The sequence below is a fragment of the Physcomitrium patens genome, chromosome 13 (genome assembly GCF_059467195.1).
Source record: "Physcomitrium patens ecotype Gransden chromosome 13, ASM5946719v1, whole genome shotgun sequence".
NCBI classification, from domain to species: Eukaryota; Viridiplantae; Streptophyta; class Bryopsida; order Funariales; family Funariaceae; genus Physcomitrium; species Physcomitrium patens.
Window position 1 is genome coordinate 11,044,506 of NC_143422.1, and position 9,743 is coordinate 11,054,248.

The 9,743-nt window shown below is 34.4% G+C and overlaps 1 long non-coding RNA gene across 2 annotated transcripts; it reads right to left on the reverse strand.

Annotated features, from left to right (window-relative positions):
* Positions 1-7,393: 7,393 nt before the first annotated feature.
* On the reverse strand, positions 7,394-8,998 carry LOC149987947 (uncharacterized). Of its 2 annotated transcripts, none has more exons than XR_016506075.1 (2): positions 8,276-8,998; positions 7,394-7,674 (listed from the first exon to the last, which is right to left on the reverse strand). It is a non-coding gene; the product is annotated as an uncharacterized LOC149987947 (long non-coding RNA). The 2 variants fall into 2 exon arrangements; XR_016506074.1 differs by having other exon boundaries at positions 7,394-7,981; positions 8,276-8,962.
* Positions 8,999-9,743: the final 745 nt, after the last annotated feature.

Below are 9,743 nucleotides of genomic sequence, written 5' to 3' on the forward strand. Positions count from 1 at the left end.
TTGGTGGTTCTACATCGTCCTCGTTAGAAGATACTTCACGCTTATGTAGTTGGATACCACTATGCATAAAGGCCTGTGATAGGGGATGGTGATCCTCCCCTACATCATCCGCCCATCTTGTTGCACCTTTATTCAAAGCATCGGCCTTGACCTAGAAGGAGCTAAAGAACTTTAAAGCAATAGTATGTACGTTAAACAAAACAACGAAACAATAATATTCTATATATTATATAAACTATAGACATATGAGCATAGGAACATGTGACTAGACCATCATAGCTCCAATAATCTTTTCAATTTCTCTAGTGGAGTTTCTACTCTTATAGTAGTTGATGCTGTAGTGAAAGGGGGCGAAGATGATCCTTTCTTATCTGCAAGAAGCACATTGATGTCTTTGACACATATCTTTCGTATAATCTTTATTTTGTCATTTTCAAATTACACATCATTTGTCTTGATCATATCTAGTTTCAAATAAACTAGAATGATATTAACACCCTTTTCAAGGTCCTTACTTGATAGTCCAGTGTTGATCTCGAAATATTCTTTTACAGCATTTCTTGCAATTAATTTTGCCATTTTGGCATACGTAATAATCTCACTGTTATGTTTATATTGATACAATATCATTATTGTCTATAATAAGCATAAAGACATTTCAGCCCACTACATTGGTAAGATATTATAATACTAAAACTATCATGTCTCCACTTGGTATTTCAATGTTGTTATCTCTTTTGATACAAAGTGTGCCCTTATACAAGATAGAACGCATGAAGATTGCTGTTGATGTTAATGCCTTGATGTTCATTATATCCAAGTATGCTATACATCATCGTATAAAAAGAAATTCTCTTCAAGGAAAGCTTATGATGTACTACATCATGAGGAGTTTGAAAAGGCAGAGTATAGTTCATACTGTATTGACACAATAATGAAGGCAATGGAAATCCTAAGAGATGAATTCTATTGTGTCTTTGTATTTGATTGAAAGACATTTCCTGAGAAACAATTAAAGATGCAAAGACGATCAAGGAAACATATGGGAGCGAAAGAAACATTAGCAACAAAGAGAAGAATATTCTAGTATGATACATCAAACGAAGCAAATACAAAGCAGTACTATGATGCACTCTTTGAATGTACAGATCTAAGTATATCAGAAGTCCCTACATCTCTTGATGTATGTGCAGTAGGAAAATATGAAGAAGACATTACATGTGCTCATATATGCCAAAGCGGAGAAGTAGATGTTGTACTAAGTAGTCACTATGATAGCTTGCTATTTGGATGTCATTATCTAATAAAGGACATCGATATGGTAGAAAGATATGTAGATGTTATGATACTACAAAGTATTTACAATCATTTCAACATAGACCACTTCCAAGCAATAGACATATTCATTCTAATGGATATGGACTATAATAAGAAGATCAGCAGGGTAGGGTCCAAGACAGCTCTTGCTAAGATACAAAGCCATGGAAAGCTAGAGAACACTAAGTACTACAACAAAAAAGAACTTAGCATCAACAGACTAAGGCAAATATATAACTGTACATACTTAAAGCACAAAGTAAGATGGTTCTCGATTAAAGCTAATGAAGAGTTTGATATGTTAGAATGTTCAATCAAGATATTATAATCCTTATATTAAAAAAAAATATATTTTTTTTAGTAAGAATTAATTCCTGCCATAGCTAAGCTCCTAATAGCACCAGCAAATTCCTTCACTAAAGACTTCTGTCCTAACAGCTGTAGGATTTGATCAATAGGATTAGATATATGAGTTTCAATATAGTATAAGTAATCTATTTCTAGATTGTGAGGCAATACTAAGTGAGGTGGACACATTTTGTACCCTTGCAGCTTAAATCCTTCTTTGGTCTTAACAAATACGAAATCAAGTTTATCACCAGGCTTTGCTTCAATACCTAGGTCTTTCAATCTATTGCTATACACTAGCAAAGGTGTACTAGCACTAGAATATCCTTTCCTAATGTCTTTGTAATTACTAAGCTTTCCAAAGGGATATGACCTCTTACTAGAGACAACAGCTCAGCTCTAACAAACTCCATTATGTATTTATGCGATGATGAGTTCATAATCATCTCTACTACTGACGAATACATATGTTTCAGAAATATGCAACTATCTCTTCTAGAAACAACAACTCCCTTGTATATCATCTTATATTCACCAGCTATAAGTCTTACATATCTCTTCTTTGTTATTAAAAGAAACGTTTCAAACACAGCTTCGAACTCAAGCTTTACAGGTACAGGAAATTCTTTTGATACTTCGTTGGATATACATATAGCTAATACTTTACAAGATTCATAACTCTGAGCAGCATCAGATGTAAACATACACGAGTCGATATCGCCATACACCAGCTGTACTAGATATCTGGATGATATGGTGCTTGATGCGTGCATGAGCATGGATCTACCTATTACTGTTGTGTACTCTGCGCCTTGTATAAACTGTAAGTATGAAGAATTGCAAGTCCCATATGAACCATATACATAATTAGCTGATATCTTTAGAGCAAGTTGTCTCTTTTGAAGAACTACCTTTTCTATTCCTATAGTTGTACTAGATTGTATCTTAACTTTCTTTCTCTTTAGTATTAATGTCTTTATTAGAGATGGTACTAATTCCAAAGGCTCTTTAGTAAACATATAAGACTTCTTGTCAGATACTTGCACAATAAAGCAAGGTTGATTAGAATTCCTTCTAATAAACGTTGAGTAGCATATATTATGACTTATTATAACAGAGGGATATAAACTTGAGAAGTCAAGTAAAGAACACCATTTATAGAGTCCAAGAGTAGGATTTGATACTATAGCTCCTTCTTACTCAAACTCTTCAAGTAGAGAATCTGTTTTGTCAAATACAACACCTTTGTCATAACATTCTTTGTACAGTTGGGACTTTACTCTTATTTGTTGACCTCTAGTATAGAAACCTCTAATCCTTGTTCTTGTAACAGTTGACATCTTTGTCACGCTGACCCATATGTTCATATTATCAAACAATGTAATAGTCAGCAATGAATCTACTATACAATACCTTGCAATAGTCTCAATAGACTCTTTATCCCCTTTCTCGTATAAGTTGAATACTTCTTTGTACGGTAGATCTACTTTCTTATTCCCAGTGAATTTCTCTGACACAAAAGACAAGCTATAGCTTTGTAGCTTATACTCCTTCATAACGTATTGGTAGACGTCTATAACAGTATGCCTTGGTAAGTCGATGACTACATAGTCATTAAAGCTGTAGGTTGAATTGCTCCAGTTAATATCAATTCTTTCAATACCAATACCTTGCACTTTGGAGCTTGAAGGTAAGTTAATAAGCTTTCTTCGTAGTCTAGTATCGATATATTTAAAATCAAACATGAATATATTATATCCTATTATAACATCTAGATTTATTTCTTTGATAAGAAGGAAATACGCTTCTATTAAATTCCTTTCTGTTGAGAATGCTCTTGTGTCCGTCTCATCAACATCTATATTGCACTGTCCAGTATATAATATATAATTTTTAGATGTGTTAGGCATAAGGTACCTTTGAGATACTACGGATATCATAAACAATCTATCTTTTTTTATGCAAGGATCTGGCATAGCACTTGCATTAGATGAGTACACTTCTATATCCATACACATTATTAATGGTCTTGGAACATCTATTTGATCTATAACTTATATTGCATTCCAGCTACATGTATACTCTAGATCTGTAGAACATAATCGTGTGTTGTAGTCTACACCTGCACATAGTGCCTTTATCCATCCGGAATAGCTTCTGTTTGTAGCAGTGATGAACATTTCTTCTGTCTTCATATCATCTTCGTAAACTCTTATATCCATCTTTTTCATCAGATTAGAGAAGTAATTAAGCGTACTTCTCTTATAGAAGTAATACTTAATAAACTTCTTGTCACCTTCAAGGTATGATCTTAGTAGCTATCTAGTGCACATTACAGTCTTAGCAATGTTGTTATGACCAACTAGCTCAGATATCTTATTCATCTTCTTACGTACTTCTATTCCTATAGTAGACACAAGTACATAGCAGTACAAAAGGAAATAATGTATCCTAATAGTTACAAATTCTCTAGTTATAAGATTTCCAAATCCATATAGTACAATCTTCTCATCATCTGCTCCAACTCTCTAATCGTACATCATACATGATACCTCCATTGTTTACAAATAGAGTCCAGTACTATGTTGATACAATGATGATGCCTAACTAGCTCCACCTTCTTCCAACTCAATCGCCGATACCAATCTTTATTTGTTCATCATTCATAGCACGTATGATACTAATCATGTTGTTCCTTCTTCTAGTAAATTTGTTCGAAGATACCACTAAAGGAAGTATTTTCGAACGTTCATAACATCTCTTTAACTTATTGTATGTCTCTCGAGTAACTCTAAGAATACCACCACTAAACAACAAAGGATACCTAGATGAGTAATACTCCACAAACTTAGTAGCTATAGAAAACGTCTCTTTCATTATTTTGGGAACAAAGAAGACATCATCTCTAACAATTGTAATGTTAATTACATTCCACTGCTTACACATAAGATATAAGTCATGTACAAAGTAGGCTCTAAGTCTTTGAGCATATACTAGAGTAGATTGTGATACCTCATCTGCTTCTACTTTTTCTATACTCAATGGTCTCCAAAGACATCGAGTCCATCCGCTCTTAGTTAATACAGATATATATTTTCCATTTCTATTTATCTTTTATTTTATAAACCGTTTGGGCTTTAGTGCATTCTTACAAATAGTTATTTGCATCTTAAATTGCTTCAATGTATCTTTCCAATGACCTGTTACTAGTTCGCATTGAGGGTATAGAGAGACGTTTCTATAGCACAAAACAATAATAGATTGATTATACTCATGTTCCTAGATATATAATCCTTTAGTACATAGTATAGACATTCTTATGCTTGTATCATCAAAGACATCAAGAACATATATGTTTATTGTAAAGATATATTCTAATGCTCTACAGTAGAGTATTGGATCAAGAAATATATCTCTATCTCTAGCATTGAGAAGTATTTCTTCCTCTGTTAAGTACCATAGCTCCTGAAGACATATATGAGGAGAAAAGCTTAGACTCTCTCTTAGAATATAGTATGGCATACAATACAGTATAGAAGACTTATCTTTCTTAACATCTACTCTTGTTAAATCTTTGAACACATCATCTCCTGAAGCTCCTTTGAAGCCTTACCAACTATGCCGTTCTCTAAAGAATATAGTGGCTTAAATCGCATTATCTTCTTATGACTTCTCTTTTCATCAAATACATCATGCATGTATTTGTAATAGTTAGATTGTGGTCTCTTAAGATGGTCTGTTGTGTAACAGCAAGGAAGGAACTCGAACATATCTTTATTAGGTAATCCATTTCTTCTAAGTCCTAGGAATAGTCCTATGTCACAAGCATATACTCTTGAGTATGGACCATCCTTGGGATATCTCATAGTTGATCTTCCTTCAGACTTATATTTTTTCTCTTCTAGTTCTGTAATTATTATTGGTTTAATAGAGTACTCTCTTGCATATCCAGATACAAACAACTCTGGAACTTCTTCTTTTAAAGCAAATGTTTGTGTACGATGTTTAGATACCTTCTCTTCTTCAACTATGAAGTTATATAACTTGTTAAACTCATCTTTTACCTCATTGTAGATACTAAGTAAGAAGAGGATCTGGTTTATAATGTCATCTATATGTCTTCGTTCTTAATATTTGATATTGTGATAGTCTTGCTTTCTCCTCTTTTGAATGTTATTATTCCAAGTTTAGCATACAAAGAATACTTGACTTTCATGGATATTGGAAGAGTTTTTTCTCTTAATGAAAAGTTCTCACATAGTCTAGGCTCGTTCATTACAACATCACATAGTAGCTCCAGATCTGGCTTTTCTTCTGTTATATTAGCAGATAACTTTATGTTTATCACTTCGACATCTTGTTGTATATCAATACAGATCATAGTACCAATCATGCTAACAAGTTTAGCAACAGATATAGCATATGATGATACATGTCTTATCTTCATTACACCTGAGCTAAAGTCAAAGTGTGCTTTTATAGGTGTCCTCTTATTATCATCTTTAAGGGCTGGAATCATGAACGTAATAAGAAGTGTATCTTTACCTTTGAATGTGTTGTCGACTTCCATTGCAGGATAGAAATGCTTGTACCATTGATAGTCACCAACATGTCTCTCGACAAGAAGAACATCTTCGGATACACATATAGTATCAAAAAGTGTATTTCCATCTGTATCGCTAATGTGCCAGACTAAGGTTACCTCTTTTATCATATAAGAATCCATGTCTCTTGATAAGTATAAAAAAATAACACCAGTGTAAAAAGTACCTTTCTACATTAATATTTTTTACTTTTTTATATTACTATTTTGTAGTAAACTTCATTGCAGTAATCTCTTTCTATTCTTATTATATCACCTCTTTTAAATCCGTACCAGGTTTAGGATTTAGGGTTTAGGGTATAATAACTTGGCTTTAATAACTCCCTATATATGTGTGTATGTTTATATATATATATATATATAACAATTTAAACATTGTCTTCTTTTAAAAATTAATAATGAAAATTTTAAAATAATTATATTGGTGCAATACATGTTTACAATTTGAATTGCCATGATCCATTAGATTAAAATTGATGAAAATGAAGGGTTAATTTGCCTCAAGGAAATACAAATAGATGTTTTTAAAAGTGCATGTTGTTACACAACCACTCCTGATTTTTTTTGATTTATTTGTATCGTGCAAGTATGTCTGTAGGTAATGTTGAACTATTTCCAAGCATCAATTGCTTCTGTAAGTTTAAACAATGACTACTTTACAGTCTTTTGTAACTAATGTTTATAAAGAGGAAGTTCTATCATTCAAGTTAATTTAGGCATGCACTTCTCACTTCTTATTAACGAATAATCTGAATTATTTCAATGTCCAGGATGCGAAATGTCCAGTTAACTATGTAAATGGTTTTTTTTTTTTTTTTTTTTTTTTCAATCTGAACTAAGCTGCAGTATAGTTTTTTTTTAAACTTCTCCCCACCTCAAGTGTTTTGGTTTGTACCCAATTTTATATCCATGACAGTTCTTGTAACAACCACTGTGATAGAACCCAGTTATTTAAGCTTTGAAAATAGTTGATGGCCTTCGGCAATCTCACCATAATTATCGACACAAACCCTCCAGCTATGACAACAAGGTCGTTGAGTAAATTCTATCCATTTCCATTATTAACGGGTTTGACACACTGCAATAAAAAGAAGGGAATAATACCATCACCTGGAAAGAACCAAATAACTAAAAAAATGATTGTACTATTTGAATACATTACAATGAGGAACTTTCCATCCTTCACAAATGATAAATTTCTATATAAAGCATTGCACCTCGTGGTTCTATCAAATATAACTTTCAAGTGTGACGAATGATACAGAGATATACATGCAGAGAAGGGTACTAATGCCACCAAATTCTTACAGTGGCAGCTAATCAAGCATATCTTCATCCACCTCGACGTTTACACACGATCAAATAATTCGCTGCTGATTTGTACCCTCCATTAAATTCCTAGCATCCTGAGGCAAACACTTGATATATGTCAACAAATGTGCACTGTAAAAGCTTGCGTGAGTATCGTTCGCTTCCATGCAGGTTAGATGCCAACATTGAAGCTCCTTATCCTCCTTGTTTCTTGTAAGGGGTCCAAATTAATTTGGAGGAATCTAGTTTCAGGCCGCCACTTCCTGCAGCTTTCAAATTCTAGTCTAATAACTTTGGATCGGCACATATAACATGCTGGCCTTTGCGGTACTGGATAAGCTCAAGAGACTGAAGGGTGGTGATAATGTCCTCAGTCTTAATTGCCGTCATGTCACTTAACTCCTACAAGTACACCAAGGATTCATTACCCATTCTGTATTCATTCAGCCCCTGATCCCAGCTTAAGATGAAAGACGGAAGTAGTATATGTTATACAAGCTCTGCTGACCCACTGAATCTTGTAAACTCAAAATGCGACTTTTACTCTAATGTTTTGAAAAAGCATGATTTGAAGGAAAAATTCACAAGCATGGAACAACCAATGAAACTGCTCATATTTCGAATAAAGAGTATCTGTGCAGCCAGGCATATTTTGTTCCAACTCTGGTTTAGGCAGGTAGAATGTAGTTCGTTTACCTAAATGGACACATTGCCTCGACGTTTCGTTAGAATGTCCAAAAGTATCCATGTCCAATAGCCTCGATAACTAAGCAGCCCAAGATCTGAAAGGGGACGTTCAGGAGTTCCCACTTCGTCGGCATCCGCAACCACGGACTCAAGCTCGAGCTGGTTCAACGTAACCCACTCGTCCAGACGCCTGTTGAACTCGTTGTAGTGCACATAATACTGATAATTATCTGAGCTCGTGCTGCTAAGCTTGCGACGCTCTATGACCTTCACCGAATGCAATTTCCCATCCCGTCATCGACATAGAACCCTCGTGCCCACTTCCAGCGGCAGCTGTATCGTTCTGCGCTTCTTGAAACCGTTCATAGCTGCTGCCGCGACATACACTTCGTGATGATTGCCCGCGTTATTTTGCTGCTGCTGCGAATTGTCCATCGCAGCCGCAGCCTGCGGCAAATTGTTCGCAATTGGGATCTCACGAAAAGCTCCACCTACAGTCTTCACTCCCTTTCCCCGCCCCGCGGGCGCGTTTTCCTCTAACGAGCCCATCGATTCTCAAACACGCTCACACGACCAACCGTGAGCAACTCCTGGAAATTTTCTACTCCCCCTCTTTTTATTCCGAATCATCTCGTGATTGCTCGAAACCATAAAACGCCATAGCCAGAACTCCATGACGACGATCTATATTTTGTGTAAGAGGCCCGCACCACAGAGTTTCGGACCTTCGTAGTCGAAATACCCGAAAGCTGGATAAATGTTAACTCCTCGTCGACCACCCCTCATCTTTGTCCTACGTTTGTTCTTTTTTTTTTATTTTAAACTCTGTGCGGCATTGTTCTTAATCTTTGTTATTTCTACTTGCACAGGATATTTGGTGAGCTCATATCGGGGATGTATACTTCAATTATTGTTCATCTAATGAGTTTTTTATTTTTTTTATTTTATTTTTTTTATTTTTTCATAGCCTAAATTCAGGTGCCTGCGCTTTGTTTCTGAAGTTATGTTCACTTAGTTGTGTTGCTTGATTCATTATGGCAAATATATGGAGCGTGAGATTGTGGTTTAGTGAAAGATTTTGTATTGTCTATTGTGATTTGCTGAAGTGGTGTGTGTTTGTATTGATGAAGGAGAGCCTTGAATGTAAGAACACCTAATGCAAAAAGTTATTTAATCATGTATAAAACATTATGCATTTTCTTTCTTTTTCGCCTGGATGTATTATGTATATAAATTTAAAATATTAAGATAACATCATCTATGACATTTGCACATACATTAATTAGACCTATGACATTGGCATATTAGTGCACTTTTCTAGAAAAATGGTATTTTTTATACTAATGTTTCAAGAGCATATTATTAATAGTCATGTAACATAAATAGTTTTTGTGTTTTATTAAATAAAGGTTTATTTTAGGAATTATTCAAATACAAATATCTGTAATAAAAAATGTTGTTACTTTAAAAATGTTGT